Below are 19466 nucleotides of genomic sequence, written 5' to 3'. Positions count from 1 at the left end.
TCTATGATGTGTTCCCTAATTTATTTATTTTTACTTGGAAAATGTTGGAAATACATAGATGAAAAAAAAAAGTCAAGGCAGGCCTATAAGTGTACTTAAGCATCTATATACAAATGAAGGTGTATGGGAAATGAACAGGATGTACCAGAAGTGATATTTGATGATGGTGATTAGAACCTAATGGGTATAAGTGAAACCTTGTGGGAGGGCTCTGGTAACGGGAACGCCAATGCTGATGGACGCAATCTATACGGGAATGATAGCAAGGAGGGGGGTAGGGGGTGGCCGTGCAGAGCCGAGGTGTCACAATGCGGGGGAGACACGATATGACAGCACCGAAGGGAAAGATGGAATATTTGGGGACAGGACATGCATAAAAGCAAACTGAAAGAGAAACAGGTAAACATTCTGTAGCAGGTAAACATTTCGCCAAATGATTAGCACTCAACAGAGAAAGATAAAATCATGACACCAGGGGTTTGAGTCACATGACACACAAATGAGGGACTCGAGTTTCTAGCCCCTCTGTGGCCTCACTGATGGCCACACCGTCCAAAGGGTCTCTAGCCTATTAAGAAAAGAGCTTTGCCCTGTGGAGCACAGGATGCATGCAGAAATATTAGTCGACTCCCATCCACGGGCCGCAGCGTGAGGGGCTGGCTGTCAGTGAGCTTCATTCTGCATGATCACAGGCCACTTATATGCACAGCTGGTAAAACCAGCTGATTCATAAAAACAAAGCGCAAACAAAGGCTTCCACTTTCCAAACCAAATCTGGGAAACAGACATCAGGCTGACTTCAGGCAATGCTGTACCCAGAAAAGCACTGGCTAACCCTGCCCTCCCTTGGCCAGACCCAAGCTACACAAAGGTCACCGCAAATGTTAACAGCCTCACACATCCCAGAATGCAGCGCTAGAAACACACGTGAACCTGGTGGTGGCCCAGAACAGTATTACACCTCCAAGCACGCTGGGGAGTCCTCAGGTGACTACCACGTGTTCATGTTCACCACCTGGTACAAGCGGCAAAGAACCTGCCTCTGACTCGAGCATTTACGGTCACACCCAAGACACTGAAGGATGCACCTTCACGTGGAGAGTCAAAAACTGGGCCAGTGCCCAAAACCATCAAGTCCCCAAATGCGGGCAGCAGAAGCAACATGTTTTAGTTGACACTTCCTAGGAAACCACAGAGAAAGTGAAGCAGGAAGCTGAGGTAAAGAGAAAATCCAAAGGCTTGTGTTCAAGAGCTTTCCTACATTAATGGTAGAAAAAGCAGATGGAATTGCTAAACTGTGGTCATTTTTAACATGCACCTTATATAGCTCTTTTGTGCCCAAAGGGAGAAAGAAAATTCTTGGATCTTCTTCCTCCTTTTTAGAAACTTCCAAAGTTATGCCCATGGTTGAATATAAAGACTGTATTTTAAAAATCTGGATCCTGTACAATGAAATGGTCCTTTTCTACGGTTTAACAAAATGATGCCACCTCTCCCCGCCACCACACCTGCCCTCTCACAGCGATTTCAGCTACAGCAGCCCATCCTCAAATCTGCCAGAGCTACTAACTGTATTTTAGTCTCGGCCTTAAGACCCTGTAAGCATCTATTCGGCTTTTCCTCCCATAAGGTGTTTCTTAGATCTAAGAACAGCCTGGTATCCTTTGAAAAGCAAAGCATGCATTACACACCCCCAAGTTTATCCTGCAATAGATCTCGAGGCAAAAAAAAAGCAAAAAAACCACAGTCACAGTCAAGGCAAACAAAGAACTTAAATTCTAGACTCACACCCATTCTCTCTAATGGTGGGAACATTTGTCAACAACTAAAACATGAAACCAAAGAGAAAGAAAATGTTGTCATGAAATGAGAAAGTCATCAAGGACCTGGGCAGAAAGCGCGATTCTGTGACAAAGAGTTGGTTCTTCGGACAGGCAGGAATAAGGGAGATATACAAGTTTGTAGCCCACGTTTACATTTTAAAGAAACAACTTTGGAGGTTTAAGTTCTTCTGTGTGCACAGTGCAACTGAGGAAAGTACCAGAAACCTCTCACAGGGAAATCCTTAAGTTAGAATCCTCCTCAAACTTTCAAAAGTGGACAATTTTTTCTAAGTGAATATGGACCCTAAGTAGAGCAAATAAGGAAAAGGAACCCTCACCAAGCAAAATTTTTTGCTTCATTTTGTAAGGCCACTATTTACAGCAAGAAAAGCAGTCAAATAAGCCAAAGGTGTGAATGAAAAGTAGCTAAAATGCAACGCAATATTAAAGATTAGATCGTCCAATGATTAGCAAGAAAAAGTGAATGATTCCTCACTTACGGAGCAACATCTTTAAACATAAAAAGGAGGAAGAGGGCTTCCCTGGTGGTGCAGTGGTTAAGAATCCGCCTGCCAATGTAGGGGACACGGGTTCGAGCCCTGGTCCAGGAAGAAGCCCTCAGACCGTGTAACAACTAAGCCCATGTGCCACAACTACTGAGCCTGCGCTCTAGAGCCCACGAGCCACAACTACTGAGCCCACGTGCCACAACTCTGAAGCCCGTGCGCCTAGAGCCGGTGCTCCGCAACAAGAGAAGCCACCGCAGTGAGAAGCCCGCGCACCGCAACAAAGAGTCGCCCCACTCGCCGCAACTAGAGAAAGCCCGTGCGCAGCAACAAAGACCCAACACAGCCAAAAATAAATAAATTTAAAAAAAAAAAAAAAGGAGGAAGAGGAGGCGGAATAAAGAGGAGGATTTAGACAGTAACCAATGAGGTACTTTCCAAAAAAAAAAGAAAAAACCCTAGGTAAGAGTGTATCTTAAATACATATTATGGCAGAAAAAATTCAATTTTTGAAAAGAGTTATTAGTCTATGAACTGACTCAACTACTAAAACACTTTGGTGACAGGTTGGACAGGAATTGTTCTAGGAGAAACGAAATGACAGAAACTGGGCCTTAAAGAAAAAGAAGTTGAAGAATGGAGACAAAAATGGATCAATGGACTAAAAAATCGAGCTGTATAAAATTTAGCTTGATACAATTAAGGGAGTGAAATCAAAAATGTGTGCTTTAGAAATTCTAAATGATATAAATGTAAATATATGAAATATAAAATAGGTAGGGTAGTCCAGACAAGGAGAAGGCATAAAAGCATGAACACGAGTAAAACAGATTTGGGAAAGAGAAATAATGGCTGTTTGCAGCAACCCGGTCATCAGAGGGATCTGCCTTTATTTTGAGAGATTTGGCGGAGCTGAAGCACCTCAATTCTACAAACTAGGAGACCAGGGCCTAAAGAAGGGAAGGGCTCCAAGGCCACACAGTGAGATAGCCCAAAGGAGGGTCTCCAAAGGCGGCCGAGGGGCACCAGCCATGGAGGGAACAAGTGGTCATGGTGACACTCACGCAGGCAGAGAAGCACTGAAAGGTGAGGCCTGGCACCCTGCTCCCTGGACGCGGGCTCCTCAGGAATCTTCCTCAATGAAAGCTGTGATATTGAGGCAAATGGATTCTAATAGTGGTACCATAGTTGTTCAAAGCAACTTCTAGTTTTGCTTTGTATTTTGAGACAAAAGGCACAGCATGGATAAAAATGGCCTCACCCAAACCAAAATGAACCAAAAATCAGCCCCTAAGAACACAGATATGCATGCTTCTAAGCAAACAGTACCCTGTTAACTTCCTGCCACCGGCAACGTGGTACCCAAAGGAAAACCATCACGTTAAAGACAGGACAAGCCTGCCTCTCTCCCTCTCCCTCTCATGCTCTCCCTCTCTCTCTCCACCCCCTGCCTCCACACTCTTTCTGGAAGAGGGGGAATCCCAGAAGTACTGCCCCCAAATGGCTTGGGGTGGTGCCCATTAGAGATACTCTGGATCCAGGGTGAGGTCCAAGGGGCCGCTGCAGTCCTGAATCCCTGCCACAGAGAACTAGCAAAAGCCAAGTAATTGCTTTTTCCCCTTCCATTAATAAGCTTTTCAGCAGAGGAAGAATTCAGCTTCCTGTAGTCAACAGACCCTTTTTTCCCTGCCTCTCCTCACTCCAAATAATCTAAAGTGACTGCAATTTCAGTCCCAGCTCTCCAGCATTCAGCTCCACTGGCTGAGGTCAGAGGGTGTCAAGTGAGGGCTCTCCATTTCTCTCTGCTCTGCCTTCACGCCACCCGTGCTTCTTTGTAACTGAGGCAACCTGCCACCCCAGGCCAGCCATTATGCGAATCACCAGCCCACTGCACACACTGACTTCAGTCAGGATTCCAGGAAATGTCTTTTCAGGCCCAGAAAACACTGGAGGAGAAGAAAAAATCTCTTCGCTGTAAACAACTGATTAGTAATGACCAGCTTCAGACGCTCTGGTGACCTGAGCCACTAATTTCCTGGTACTGAGAAAATGCACTACAGTAGGACTTTTTGCGCGTGTGTGTGTGGTGGTTAAAACCATGTGGCTGGTTATGTGGTTTTCAGTTTAGTTTTATGCAAATGGCTTTGCTTCCTAAATTCTTTCTTAAGATCGTGCTATGTATTCCTGGAGCTGGTATCTTCAAGCCTGGCCTCGTGTAGAATCAGTTGCCGGTGGAAAACGGCTCCACCCCCTCCTCTGCCTCATTTCCCAGATGAATGAAATGCGATTTCAATTAAGAAGGGCAGCACCAGAGCTCCCCCCTCTCCGTCTTCATGGAGATCTAAGCAGAGGGCGCAGACAGGACTGAAGGTGAACAAACAGACGAAAGGAGATGGATTGAACAAGAGAAAGAACAGGTGTGTGAACAGGTGCGCCACCCCCAGCCCCCAGCAGCTTCCCGTCCCTCAGGGTGATGAAAAGACTGCGCTGCGGAATGCAAGAGGCTCCAAGCAGGGGAAACAGAGGCAGGTCTGGAAGGATGCTGCTCACTGGGCCTGCAGCCAGTGCCCAGGAGGCTCTGGAAGGGAAGGAAGGCAGCGGAGGTGCAGCCAGGGAAGAACATGAACACCTGGCCACCCACCCGCATACACACACACACACACGCACACGCACACGCACGCGTGCGCACACACACATGCGTGCGCGCACACACACACACACACACACACACACGTGGACACTCACTTCTGGCTGCAGCCAGGCCTGTGATGGGAATCTATTTCCCGCAATTAGGTGCTCTTGTCCCCAGTCTCAGTTCATCAGCACAGCGCGGCCAAGCCAATGAAAGGCTACCCGTAATGAAGTAATCACATGCACGGGGACGGCCCGGCACCTGCCCGCTGCGCTGGCGGGGCTGCAGCCACACCTGGCCCAGAATCGAGCTGACAGGGGCTCTCCAGCCTCCCCCGACTCTCCACCCCACCCCCACCTCCATGTGCTCCCACATTCCACGTCAGGTCACCCCCATCCTGCCCCAGGAGCTTTTGGCCTGCATGACATTTTCTTTGACATAATCACAAGTGCCCTGATTGGAAAGAGACGAAGGAAGGGACTAGCAAAGTGGGACTGATAGGCACAAAAATGCCGGCTACCTTCCTCTTCTCCTGCCTGGGTAAAATCCTTCACTGCAAAGAACCTTATCGTGAGAAGCAACAACAGGCACCTTGAAAGCCTCCATTTGCTTAAGTCATTATTATCTAATGATAATCATAATGGTAGTAGCACAGTCATCACTCAACTGAAGCAGATACTATTATTACCCTCATTTCACAGATGAGGAAACTGAGGCTCAGAGAGGTTAAAGTACTGGCAAAGGCCACAGAGCTGGTGCCAAGGCCCGTGCTCTTAACTGGCTCCCTTTAGAGCTGCCATTGTGGGCTCCCCTGGAGAAGCTACGCTTCTGCTTGTGCCATCCGTGCACTCGCCCGCCCATCGCACATCCATGGAGCACCTATTCTGGGCACTGAATACAGCTGTGAACAGGACAGGAAGAGTCCCTGCTCTCCAGGAGCAGGGGTAGGAAGAAGGCGGGGGGCAGGATAGACAAAAAGCAGCTAGACAAGTGGACATATTATGAGACGCTGATGAGGGAGCAGGGACAAAATGATAAGGAAGCAGGGACAGGGGACAAAAGGAATCCCAGGGGTTATTTCATAGAGGAAGTTCAGAGAGGGAGACACTCAAACCCAGACCTGAAAGAAGTGAGGGTGTGAGCACAAGAGGCCTTCCAGGCTAAGAGGAACAGCTAGCTACCGCAATGGCCCAAGGAGGGAGGCGGGCTGGGCTGCCGGAAGAATAGCAAGCACGGAGCGGGGAGGGGCTCAGAGATGAGCTCAGCTGGGCCTTGGGGGCAAGTTCCTGCAGGCCTTATCAGCCATCCTTGGGCCAGAGGCACTGCTAACATGTAGGTACTTGTGTGAAAATCGGAACAAGGGCTCCCCTTCCTCACCCCTCCCTCTGGGCAGATATAGCCCCGGACTTGCCGCCCTGTTTGTTAGGTCAGATCTGGGGTGGCCTGGGTCCTCGCTCAACCCCTTCAGCAGAGCAGGGTGCTGTGCACGTGGGGACAACCTACACAGCTTGCACAGTTGCCCTGGGAGCGCTTCCCAGGGGAAAGGCTACCATATTTCTCTAAGTATGAGTACAAGTAATATGTAAATGCAGAGACAGATAAAATCTCCTTGAGCCTTTCCCTTCACTGGCGGGTGGGGAGGAGCTGACCTTGAGGTGACGAAACGCCAAGAGGAGAGAGGGAACATGGACCATCCTTTGATGCCGCAGCACGTGGACAGGCTAGACAGCCATACACCAGGAGTAGCCACCAGACCACCATGGTCCAAAGCACTTCCCTGTGAAGGTGAAGGGACAGCGCCAGGACGGGGTGAAGGACTCAAGGTGCAGAAGGGCTGCAGCTCCAACCTAGAAATTTATCCACCAACCATTCTGCATGTCCCTTCTCTGAAACCGTATTGCCCTTTCACACCAATGAATTTCAACACACTTTGCAAACTTAATAACCATCTAAAGCGATGTGACCTTGACAGGGCTGCTATTACAACAGTAGCTCTTCTTAGGACAAGATGAATTTGGGTGGGGGCGGGGTGCGGGTGGGAGCTGTGCTGTTGAGGAAAAAAGTCCGCTCTACTCACCACTACCTAAGAGGTGTCTCCCCCTAGCGACCGCCACCGGCACCACCACCCTCCACTGTCGGGGCTGGAGCCAGGTAGTCGGGCATCACCTGTCTCTTCAGGCTGCCTTTGGCCCCGATCCTCAGACCAGCCATCTCAAGGTACCCCGGGAGCATGAAGGCAGAATCAGTGGTCAGGTCCTCAAGTGTTCTGAGCTTTGTTGTAAACATGAATGGGGGAATCCAGAGCAACTACAGGGTAGCTGGTCCACACACTGCTTCTATGGCCAGGAGACAAGAGGAGCCGATCTGGGCCAGAGGGAGAAAGGGAGGAAAACAAAAGAAGCGAACAGGGGGCAGGTGAAGGGGGCCACCTGAAGGAGCACCTTCCAGGCCTGCTGGGGATCCACGAGAGCACCTGGGAATGGACCAGAAAGGCAAGACCTGATGCCAGAGCAGGACATGAAGGCACACAGCAGGGGAGGGTGAGTGATGGGCCAGGAGCCCAAAGCCAGAAACTGGGAGGTGAATGGAACAGGATGCAAAACGGGGCCAAACCCATCACAGCTTAAAGCGAACACGAGCTCGGGATTCCAGTGACGGGAAGCCTGAGGACGAGGCTGAGTAAAGGGAGCTGCTGCCCTGTCCTCATTTCACTCCATTCAAGCCACCGGGAGAACTGTGTTTTGGGGAAGGGGCCAGAATAATTACTGGAGCCTTAACTTGGCCGCGGCCTTTCACAGCACACTTCCCAGAATAAACTGCCCCAAGACTTCATCCACCACCAAAAAAGGCAACTATAAAAACACTCAGGGCCAGCCCTTGTCTCACAGCAGCTCAGCCGTCCTCCCCTCTGCTGGGGACGGGTGGCTGCGGGGGGCGGCTCGGGCCCCACACTAACTGCTCTCGCTGACGCCGTGCGGTACGGGGCCGTTCCCTGCGCTGAGCGGTTAGGAACTTTCCAAATCATTAACCTTTCTCGGAGTGCATTGTACTAGGAGGTGCTCCCTCTGCAGCCTGTTCAGGAGCCCTATTGATCTGCCGCGCACACTTGGTGCCTTCAAAGTTGTTTATGATCAATATGCAAATTGCCCAGGGCATCGATCTAGTATTAATTTTCAATTAGGGAACCCACAAGGGGTCTCTGAGGGTCAATACCTAACAATGCAAAGGAAACGCCGCTGAGGAGTATTGGGCCTGATGCTGATAAAAGCTCCTCTAAGCCTTCCCAGCAGCTCCAGGCCCTCGGGGCTGTCACCTTCGCGTGGGCTTATTTGGTTCCCTCCCAGGTCAGACCCCTTTGGCCACCACCCAGGCTGAATCTGTGGCTGCTGCCCTGCACCCCCCGCTTCCCTGCCCCCACCCGGTGCCACAGGGACACTCCCTGGCCCGCCAATGCGTCCCCGACGCCCGCCCTCTTCCTCGGATGACCCGGACATGCCTCCACGTCTCCCCACGCCACACCCGGCCCCGGGACCACTCTCTCCCCCAGCTCCCCAACCGCACATACCTTCTTCCTCCCTCTCTCCCTCTCCCTCGTTTCTGCTTAGTCACTGAACGTCACCTTGGCACGCTGCCACGGCTGGAGCTGGCGAGCCGCACGGTCCCCAGAAATCTCAGGCAGTCAGGCAGAGCCGCCAGGCTGCCAGGTTATGCTTGGCAAACAACCCACTGATGTCATTTCAGAAAACCAGGGGGAAGGAAAGAGGCACGGCTTCAAATCATCTGTTTCTCCTTTCTTTCTTTCCTCTAGCAAAATGTTTCTTCCTGGTGAAACACGGAGGCAGGGGGCTGGGGCAGGGTGGGGGGGATGTTAGTTACTTCACCGCTTGTTCACGGTTCCCAGAGGAGGCCACGGCCCACCCTCCAGGGGCTCAGGGCAGTGCGTGTGAGCCACTGAGGGGGGCTGTCCCTGGGGAGAGCGTGCCCAGCTGGGACCGGAGTGACCCGGGGACTCAGTCATTCCATCACGCCCCTAAGAGCCCCGAGAGATTCGCGTGGGAAAGCTTTGCAGCCAAAGGGACTGCAAGAGAAAAGTGCGTCCCGCTCTCCTCCCAGCAGGTATGGGGGACGAGGCGGACACAGCCGCGCTGTGGCCTGGGGCCCAGCCAGGACTCCATCGGCCTCCTCGGCCAGGGCTCTGAACGCTCCAGGCTCTCCTTCCTTGCTCCACTTGGAATAAACCCTCCAGAGTCTGAGGCTCTCTCACAGCCCATGATGCCGCTTGAAGGCCCAACTCCGCCCCGAGTGGGGTGGCTGCCCGGCCACTTCCGGTAGCCAGCCAGGCTGCTGGCTTATGGGTGACATTAATTACCACATTGCTCATTAATGGAGGAAACCTTTATTGGTGCCATTGATCAGCAGGCTTGTTAGCTGGCCTCCTAACCAATGGCGGATGTAACAAGCTCTCTTATTGGCATATCAATTAATGCAATCAATTCCTGGCCAGCGGCTGCCGTCTGCTCCCCAGGCTGTTCAGAGATAGGAGACAAAGCCACGCCAGGCACCCCTTCACTCAGAGCTCCTGGTTCTCAACTCCCCTTCAGGTCTCTCTCTGCCACTTGGGGCTCAGCTATCAAGACAACAAACAAACAAACAAAATCACACCTACCCCCGGCCTCCACTTTCATTCGAAAATCACGTCTCCCTGTTCTCTGGTGACAAAAGTGCTGCTCTCCGTCAGGATACATAAGCTAGAAGGACAGGAGTGAGGGGCTGGGGACTGTCACAGCAAACAGGAGGACTGCAGGAATCAGGAGAAGTTTCTAGACTAGGCACCGATGATAGAGGCGATGAGGTCTCCAGGCTGGACACTGCACAATACTCCAGGCAATGATGGGACCAGCCTGAAAATACAAACCACCGTCATCCGCCCTCAGCACACCTGGGGAAGCCTCCCCAGACCCCCGGTCCACAATCACACCTGCCGACCACACCTAACGGCATCCACCTCACTCAGTGCCTCCAACGGACGGACTCTGTATGAAACCACTGCCTGCCCATCTTAAATCCCAAGCTCCAGTATGGAAAGGGCTTGTCACATAGGAGCCACCGCCCCACCATCACCACCAGTCAATTTACACACACAAGTGGCATTCTGATGTTTGCTGAAATGTGCTCACTAAATCCTCTGAACAGCACTAGGATCACTGTCAAGTCACAGCTGGGGAAAAAAATTCCCCTGGGCAGCAACATGTCTTCAGGTAGGTTGTTTTGGAAAAGGCTCCAGGATAGGGGTGTCAGGTGAATGCACAGAGCCATGGATTTAGAGCTGGGCCTCACCGATGACTAGCGACCACCGGGGCATTCACGCCACTTCAGAGGGGATGAGCTGATGTGCCTATGGCTTTGGGAGAGTACACAGGGGATACCTGACCCCCCAAGACGTGCTTTAAAAGGATTAACTGGAGTTCACCTCAAAAGGGAGCAGCTTGAAATATTCTTCCAGATTTGTTTCTGAAAGCCAAAATTAAATTAAAAAGGGGAAGCAAATCACTATTCCACTCAGCGGTGCTAGTGCTATTAATAAGCTTTGCAAGCACAAACATTTAACTCAAGGAGAGAGGGCGCAAGCTACAAGAAGTGGTGAAAAGCAGATGGGGGGCGAGGAAGAAAGCAGCTTTGGGTAGAGCAGAGACAGAGCACAGGAGGCCAACGAGGCCACGCTGAGGGACATAATTCTCAGAGTTTGAAAGCATGGCTTGGGGCTTCTAGCATAAACAGTAGAAATATTTCCTCTCATTTATAAACATAAAGTGACATTTTTCCACGTGGACCAGCAGTTCTTCCATGCTCACAGGACAGAGGCGAGTCCTGAACAGACCAAGGCAGGGGCTAGAGAGAGATGCCCCAGCTGGGTGACACCCTCTCAGGATGGAGACTGACAGAGAGCAGAGAGGAGGGGCACGAGGCTGCAGAGCGAAGGCCGAGACCTCTTCCACCTGTAAAGCCACTCTTCACATGGAGCAGAAGGCTGCATTCTACGTGGCAGCAGTCATCTGATTCAAGTGACAGGGAGACACCCAGACGAGGGACCCTTTATCAGCCGTTCCACACCACAGTGAATTTTTTTCAGCAAGAACACCCTTAGGCTCTTCCAATGGCAAGAGTCCCAGTGTACTTCTAGGGTAGGTGGTGTCCTGTAGTGCAATGGTGCCTGAACTGTTCTCTGGGGAACCCCACGATGCTGCAAGGTTCTGCAAATTCTGAATCTAGTTCCATATTAACTTGGTTATTAAGCTACTGGTTATTATTTATTTTTTTATTGGAGTATAATTGCTTTGCAATGCTGTGTTAGTTTCTGCTGTACAGTGAAGTGAACCAGCTACATGTATACATATATCCCCTCCCTCTTGGACCTCCCTCCCCTCCCCCCAATCCCACCCATCCAGGTCATCACAGAGCACCAAGCCAAGCTCCCTGTGCTATACGGCAGGTTCCCACTAGCTGTCTATTTTACACATGGTAGTGTATTTATGTCAAACCTAATCTTGCAATTCACCCTCCCCTCCCCTTCCCCCTGTGTCCACACGTCCGTTCTCCACATCTGCGTTTCTACTCCTGCCCTGCTCAATATCAAAAAAACCAACAACCCAATCAAAAAATGCGCGGAAGGGCTTCCCTGGTGGCGCAGTGGTTGAGAGTCCGCCTGCCGACGGAGGGGACACGGGTTCGTGCCCCGGTCCGGGAAGCTCCCACATGCCGCGGAGTGGCTGGGCCCGTGAGCCATGGCCGCTGAGCCTGCGCGTCCGGAGCCTGTGCTCCACAATGGGAGAGGCCACAACAGTGAGAGGCCGGCGTACAGCAAAAAAAAAAATGGGCGGAAGACCTAAATAGACATTTCACCAAAGAAGACATACAGATGGCCAAGAGGCACGTGAAAAGATGCTCAACATCACTAATTATCAGAGAAATGCAAATCAAAACTACCACCTCACACTGGTCAGAATGGCCATTATCAAAAAGTCTACTGGTTATTATTAAACACTGTAATAATAAACATACTCAAATGTGATATATGCCAAAATTTAACACACTGGAAGCCAGGGCATTAACTTTCGTGGCTAAGTTAACTAGTTATTGTGTAGACCTCCGAGTAAAACAACTTCTGCCATTTAGATTACCAGGCACACTGCTGAAAACTGTTACCATTTGGAACTACTCCTCCACGTGAATGAAGATTTGTAAAATAATGGAACCAAAACAAACTACATAACAAAACAGAAGCTTAGTCCAGATTATTTAACTACCTCCCATAGCTCTTAATTTTGATCAAAATGCTGATCGGCTCTGCTTTATTCTTGTTTGGTTTTTTTTTGACACACAAATATTACAAATCTAAACTCCTAAAATAACTATAGTTATAAAGCTTTTTAAAAAAACATTATTTAGTGGGTTCAAATTAGTTTTCATTTTTTAAGAAAGGGGGCTCCACTAATAAAAGTTTACAAACCACACTGTTCCATCTTACATATAATACTAGATCAACAGTGGAGGGCCCTCTTCAGAGAACCCCTCTGGGAAAGAATGCGGAAAACGTGAAGTTTCTAGTAAGAATTTAAAAACTCACAGCTCTGAGTTGATAACGCACTCTGATGTACATTTAACCCACTAGTCATACCACCCTGGCAGGAGAGAGATACTGCGGCAAAATGGAGCGAGCTACGCCTCGGTGTAAGGTCGTAGTTGACGTAAAAGTACCGTCTCGTGTCGTGTATTTTCTTTACAATAAAAACATAAAGGAGCAGAATGACCTCTTGATGACCTTCCATGGAAGCAAAAACCCAGTCCCTTTAAGAAAGGGCCATTTGCTTGGTCTGCAAGAGTGAGTGACCCGCTCAGAGAGGCAGCTGATAACCTAACCAGAAAGAAGCTTCCGTGGCAGTTTCCCCCCCACAAACACAAGGGCTTAGGAGCTCTCTCTCTAAGAGAAGACGACTTGTCTGTTCATTTAGTTATTTGCCAAGTCAGGAAACATATCATTAGTTTGCACCTACCAAGTCCCAGACATTGTGGATCCAACTGGACAAGGAGACATTCCTGCCCTCATGGAACTTACCCTCCAGCAGACCTGCCTTGGGTGACAGAGGATGGCTGTGTTATGCCCCACCAGGTCACTGAACCTTCATGTCAACATGCATTCTGACAAGAAAATCACCTCTCTTTACTAAGGTTTCTGCTTGCTCACCTGAGGGACGGCAAAGTTGGCCAAGACTGGTGTAACTGGGCTCCCATGTTAGAGTCCCAAGTTGGCCATATTCAATACTCTCAGTGAACAGCTGGAATCTTGAAAGAATCAAACCCCACCTACTCCAAAAAGCCTCTTCGTCCCCAAGACTCTGATCCACACTGTCCTGAATCTTCACCTGGGTGATTCCGTATCAAGGTTCTTCCACACCAAACACAATAATAAATCAAATCTTATCAGAATTGAGCTATAAATCTGTGAAGACTCCAATAATTTCTAGCCAAGGGAATAACACCACAAAAGTACTTTTTAAACTAATTACTCAGATTCCAAAGTGCTGCCCTAATGAGCCTTCTTTCTGCCCAGAACTTACTAAGAGGAAAAACTAACTACCTTCTGGTGCAGTAATTACTGCTTTCCCCTTCAAACTTCTAACTGGAGATCGATGCTGCATTTTAAGACCCATTGATTTACAATTAGCCCGGCTTTCCTGCTAAAGTGTTTTTTAAGCAGAGTTTACTTTTATTTTATTTTGAAATCTCTGAGATCTGGTTCTTGGATTTTACATCCTCATGAGAGGGGACTGGAAATCTCAAAGAGGAAGATACACATCAGAAGAGACAGAAGTAGAGGGATGCAAATCAGATTCAGGAGAGTGGTAAGGGGGAAAGGGAAACTGGTGTGTTCACAGGATAAACTCAGAAGCAAAAATTAAAAAAAAAAATTTTTTTTTTTAAGCCAAAACTCAGACCAAACGGGAGGGAAAGAAGAAATCCAGAGAGAGGAAGCAGAAAGCAGGGTGGCAGGGAGAAAGAGCTAGGCACGCAGCCTAGTAAGCGTAGCTGCTGTCAGGGTGGCTGGAGCAGCTCTTTATTGCCTCTGCTGTTTATTAGCATCCTTGGGAAGAAAAAAAAAGAAAGAAAGGAAAAGCTCTGTGCATCTTTGCAAAACAAAGCACTAGTTAAAAATAGTGTGTGCAGCAGGGACAGTGTGCTAACCTGAGGGTCCTGGCAGCTCCGGCATTTGCACAATCTGTCCCATGAGGAGAGCAGAAGTAAGTGAAGCAATTAAGAATTTCATGCTGATTGCTTCAAGCATGTTTTTCTATGCCATAAAGATAATAGCATAAAGGCTATGGCCTTGCTTCTCTGCCCCTCCCCTGCCTGGAGACTCCTGCCTTCTGTCTTTTAGGACTCTTCCTTTCCTCCACCTCCCATGGTTGAAGAATCAAGATGCTGGTTAGCTGGCCTGGCACCACTGGATGGAATCTGTCACTTCCGGGCCTAAAGAAACAGCGGCTGTGCCTCTCCCAGTCCCTGACCCAGAGCAGACCCAGAGCGGAGACATAAGCTGAGCTGCATTTATCAAAGTCCCAAAGACAGAAGCCGAAGAAATGGGGAAATCGCCTGTGAGGCCTGGAGTTCAGGCTCTGTGGCCTCTGTGGGCCCTTCCTGCCACTCCATTCTGGGCTCTTCACTACTGCTAGCCCCCAAGAGTGACTGGCAGAAGATGGTCCTGAGAGATGAAAGTGAAAAAGTAAAATTCCCAGCAACAATAAAAGGGGGGAAACAAAAGCTACTAACTTTTTGCTTTAAAAAAAAATGTTATTTTATAGCAAGATTGTACAGGCCAATTTCAAAGACTAATACGAAAAAAAGTGCAATTAAATCCTTGAAAAACTGACAGATCAGCAAAACAAAACCACCCGGAGGAGAGCCCGATTGAGCCTCATTAAGAAAGAGTTCAGCCTGTTTTTAAAACCCTTCTTAACACTTAGCTGGGTACCTCCCAGCAGTGAGGGCTCCCAGTGCGGCTGGCATAATTAGTGTCAGAATGGAAAGGAAAGGAAAAAAAAAAAAAAATCAACCTAGGAAATAGAAATTAAAACACAAATTTAAGGGGTAGGGGGAGGTCCAAATGGAAAAACCATCCCCAATTCCAACAACAAACTTCCATCAGTCCATCTGAGAGCAACAGGGAGATAGCAAAGTACTCCACCATACACAGAGATAAACATGTTCCAATTAAATAGAGAAAGGGCTGGGGCAGAGTGAGAAGATTCATGCTGCAAACCTCCATCTTCAACCTCTCTCTCTTCCCCCCAAAATACATTCCACATTGTGGTCACATCAACTCCAGGAGGCTGGGTTAATGGCAGACGGACGACAAATTGCACCGACCGCTACATCAATTATAAACCATCACGCCTGACAATGGGGAAAATGAGGTCTGGTGACAAATTTCTGCATCTTTAGCCATCAGGATCCCCCAAAGCTGGCATGTGCACACATGTGTGACACGGTGCCTGTGCGAGAGTGCAAGGGAAAGCATCACATATGAAACCACTATCCTGGAATAAGGAGATACGGTGCCGAGATCCATTGTAGAAGAGCAGGCCACTGCAGAAGGAATACTCTGGAGATGGCGAAGACGGCAGGGAGATGAAGCCATTTTATTAAATCAGGCAAATTCTAATTTATTCTGCAGAGACAGAGGAAAGAAAATGGATTCATTCTCAGTATATCCTCTGAGCCAGCTCCTATCACCTCAGCGGGGGGGGGGGGGGGGGGGGCGGGTGCCAAGAGTCATCTGGAAATCAAGGGAAGGTTTCTCCTTTAAAGAGCAAACATGAAAATGGATCTGTTTCAACCCCTGCACCAGGAATACGGAAAATAATGCTTATGCCCCAGAAACTTGGTGGTTTTTCTCTCTGGCTTTCTGGTTATTCCAGCAGGTGAAGGGGCTTTCAAATTTGATTCACTGCAATATGAAATCAGAAAGGCAACCACAGCCGAGATAAGATGCTGACGAGGACTGACAAGAGGAACCGTGGAACGTCTCCCCCAGTGCCGAGAAACGCCACCTGCCAGCTCCCCACGGTGGGAACTTAACTGGCCATTTTCAAGTTGGAAAAAAAAGTGGGGGGGTGGGGGGAAGAAACGCTGTGCACAAAAGCACCAAGCACGGAGGTTGCCTTTCATTAACAAAAGGCACTTGTGTTTAGGCTGCAATTAGAAAACCAAGGTTTTAATTAAACAATTACATAAAGTTAGTGTGGCTCCCCATATGGGCCAACACTTCCCCAGCGTCGTGGCGTTAGCTTGGCAACAAGCGTTTAGAGCTCCGGCTGTTATGAAGGGGAAGAAACTCATGACACAGTGTACGCGTGACTATAAAGCTAGACCCTGGACCTGTCTGCCCGTGGTTCCCTGCTTCGCTCTAGAACGAAGAAGCCGGTGAGACTGACACGAGCATCTGCGCTGGGCGGAACGACCGCAAGCCGTCAGCAGCCTGGACGACCCCCGGCTGAACAGGTGAGATCACTCAACGTGTCTGTGGGGTGTCATGGGGGCCTTCCGGGGCCCCCAAGTGAAGAAGCGCCTCTCTACCAAAGCACAGGCCAGGTGCAGCTAGCTCACCGACAGGCTCCTTTTAACTAGGAGGGATTCTCAGGGGCTTAGAAACCTTCAAACTCCCAAACCACTTCTGGGAGGGGAAAAACAGCAAACTACTTTTTCGCCCGCCGCTTTTACCCTCCGGGGTCGTGGCTGCCCAGGCTGAGGGAAGGTGCATATGGGTCCCAGGGCCCAGATTCCCAGGGAAGACTGAGGTGTCGATGCTCCCTAAGCCCAGAGAAAAGTCCCCGGTGGCTCCCAGCCATCAACACTCTCCAAGGTCAAGAGCTGCGCGAACTAACCTAAAACTAGTTCTTCCAGCATCTGCGGGAGCCTTGAGAGAAAGAGGGTGGCCACCTTCTGCCGGGTCCTGTGAATGAACAGCCTGGGCCTGGTAAGGGAGATTTCGCCACCGGCACGGGGCCTGGCTTAGAAGAACAGACGTGCAGACTGACCAGCGTTCACTCCCTGCCGGAGCAGCTGATACGGGAACTCCACACTGGCACCTGCAGGCCATGCCTCAGACCGCACCTCCCCGGGAGCTCGGTGCAGCCAGTGTTCCAGAATTCCACCTTCCCCTGGCTTCCCAGCCTCCACTGTCTGGAAATGCTTCCAGCTCTGAAAATGGTTATGTCAAATGCTGAAGAATCCGAGATGGCCAGTCAGCTGACACTGATGGATGTCCTCAGATGTGCCCGGTGCGGGGCTATCTTCCAGGCCTTTCTCATCAAGTCATTGAAAGAAGCCTTAGTAACGGAGCCCATTATTGGCAAAATGCTCTACCCCATATAATACCCAAGGCTCACCGAATTACAGGGGAATCAGTACGCTCTGGGTTTCAGAATCCACCAATACCATTTTGGTTTTTCAAGAACAGGGAAGTCTCCAGACTGCCTGCATAATGGAAAAATTAAAATAACAACAACTGTAACTAACCACACTTAATTTGAGGTTAAAACAAAAAGCTGAGGAGCTCTTTTTCCCCAGCTTTAGGCTACTGTCCTGCTAGGTTTTTAAAGAACGAGGAAATTTAGGATGACTCTCAAGACTGGGTAACTGACTCATTCCATCAAAGCTGAGAAGCCAAGTCGCCTTCCAGAATCCTTCATTTTCCAGACAAAGGAAGGTCTTTCTTGCGGTTTGCATCACCTGATTGTGTGAACTGCCTAGGACGGCAGGGAAGGGGACCACAGCGCTTCAGCCTGAATGCAAGGCAGCCAATCAGAACTAATCTCTACCCTGGAATTAAATTCTGCCTCTGTTCCCTGATCTGGTGCCCAGTAGGGCTCAGGCAGGGCGGGGGTGGGCTTGCTTCCCTTTATTCCCACCCCAGCCTGTACCCCAAAAACGAACAGGGAACTTTCTGGGCAATGCCCTTCAACCCAATCAGCCACAGAAGAAATTATTTTAGAACAGTTCCAAAACTAAATCCAAAGCAACGAACTTCACTTTATGACTTATTTATTTATTTCTTCCTTCACGAACAGAAGGTTAATATAAGAGCAACTCCTTGGCAAACCTTTAAGGGTAATTCAAGCGACACTGATGTGAATCAATGTTCCCTTTGTGAACACATTACTTGGCAGAAACTGGCTTTCTGTAACCCCCTTAAACCTAGCCGGCCACACGAGGAGGGGAAAAAAATGTCCTTCAAACAAAAGGATGAGGTGAAAATAAAGAGCGAGTCGACTGCACTTTATTCGCTTTCATAGAAGCAAATGGATCTGGTGCTTTTATACATTAATCAATCAATATCACTGACTGTACGTCAGCAGGGTAGCCAAGTTATGAATGACCTTTCTGGCAAAGAGGACACTTTTAATGCTCATAAGACTGCTCATGGCTTAGCAACTTTCCGAATTTATGCCTGCATGATTACCCCTTAGAGGCGAGTGGCCGTGAGTGCTGCACTAAATATGGCAAGGTTTAGTCGTTTCCAATTTGTGCCGAGGAAAGGAGAGACGCGGACGCGCTGCCCCGTTTAGGCACCAGCTGCTGCAACCTGGGCGAGGTAGAGGGCAGAGGCGCGGGCAGCACGGTCCCTGACCGGCAGGCAGGTCTGGCTCCCCTTCCAGAAAGCTGGACGGGCCTCCCGCTCAGCTGCAGGCCAATCCCAACAGGGCAGTTCCAGGGAGCTAATCTAGAAAGCTACGCCCAGCTCAGCTCCGGCCTCTGCCTGCTTCTCACGCTCGGCTCCCGAGGCCACCTCACTGGCAGGCAGGCAAGGCTGGCCACTCGGGGACCATTCCCAGGCTGCCCCCATGTGCTCTCCCCGCTGGCTTCTACCTGCACCCCTGCAAGCCCTCCACGTGCTGACTGGATGCCTCCAACCAGGCGATATAACTTCACGTTTCCAAAAAGAGAACTAACTTGCACCTTAAGGTTGCTTAAAAAAAAAAAAGCAATCCACAGAAAGGCATTTCTACCAAAAAGATGATGCTGACTTACTCTCCCTAGAAATACCCAACTCAGATGAATAAACAGTTGGACCAATCATCTGTTTCTCCCTCTCACCAGCTCAGCCATTCCCTCCATGTCCAGCAGGCAGGAGAGTTCTCTGCATTCCATTCCTTGTGGGTGGAAATGGGGCAAAGGCCTGTCTGTGGGTGTGGGTTTCCATGACAACCATCATCGGCTCAGTGAGACCACATGGGGGCATGAGACAAAAGCCCACCGCCCATCACCACCTCAGCTGTCTCCCTGCAACTTCCCTTCTGCACTTGTGGTGGGAATCTTTGGAAATCTGCTGGTCCATCAACAAGGCCCCACTTTTTTCTGTCTCCCATTGAGGGAAATACAGACACAGAGGGAAGTTAAAATAGAGCTTTAACTTCACGTGAATTGCAGCGGACAAGACCACAGGCTGAA

The 19466-nt window shown here is 49.6% G+C and overlaps 1 protein-coding gene across 5 annotated transcripts in view; it reads right to left on the bottom strand.

Annotated features, from left to right (window-relative positions):
* Window positions 1–19466, bottom strand: part of ZFHX3 (zinc finger homeobox 3) — a 280930-nt gene that overhangs the window by 62622 nt on the left and 198842 nt on the right. The gene's annotated exons all lie outside the window — the stretch shown is intronic.

The sequence above is a fragment of the Lagenorhynchus albirostris genome, chromosome 19, assembly GCF_949774975.1.
Source record: "Lagenorhynchus albirostris chromosome 19, mLagAlb1.1, whole genome shotgun sequence".
Classification (NCBI taxonomy): domain Eukaryota; kingdom Metazoa; phylum Chordata; class Mammalia; order Artiodactyla; family Delphinidae; genus Lagenorhynchus; species Lagenorhynchus albirostris.
Note: the sequence above shows the minus strand (reverse complement) of the source record. Positions and strands in the feature narration are given on the sequence as shown.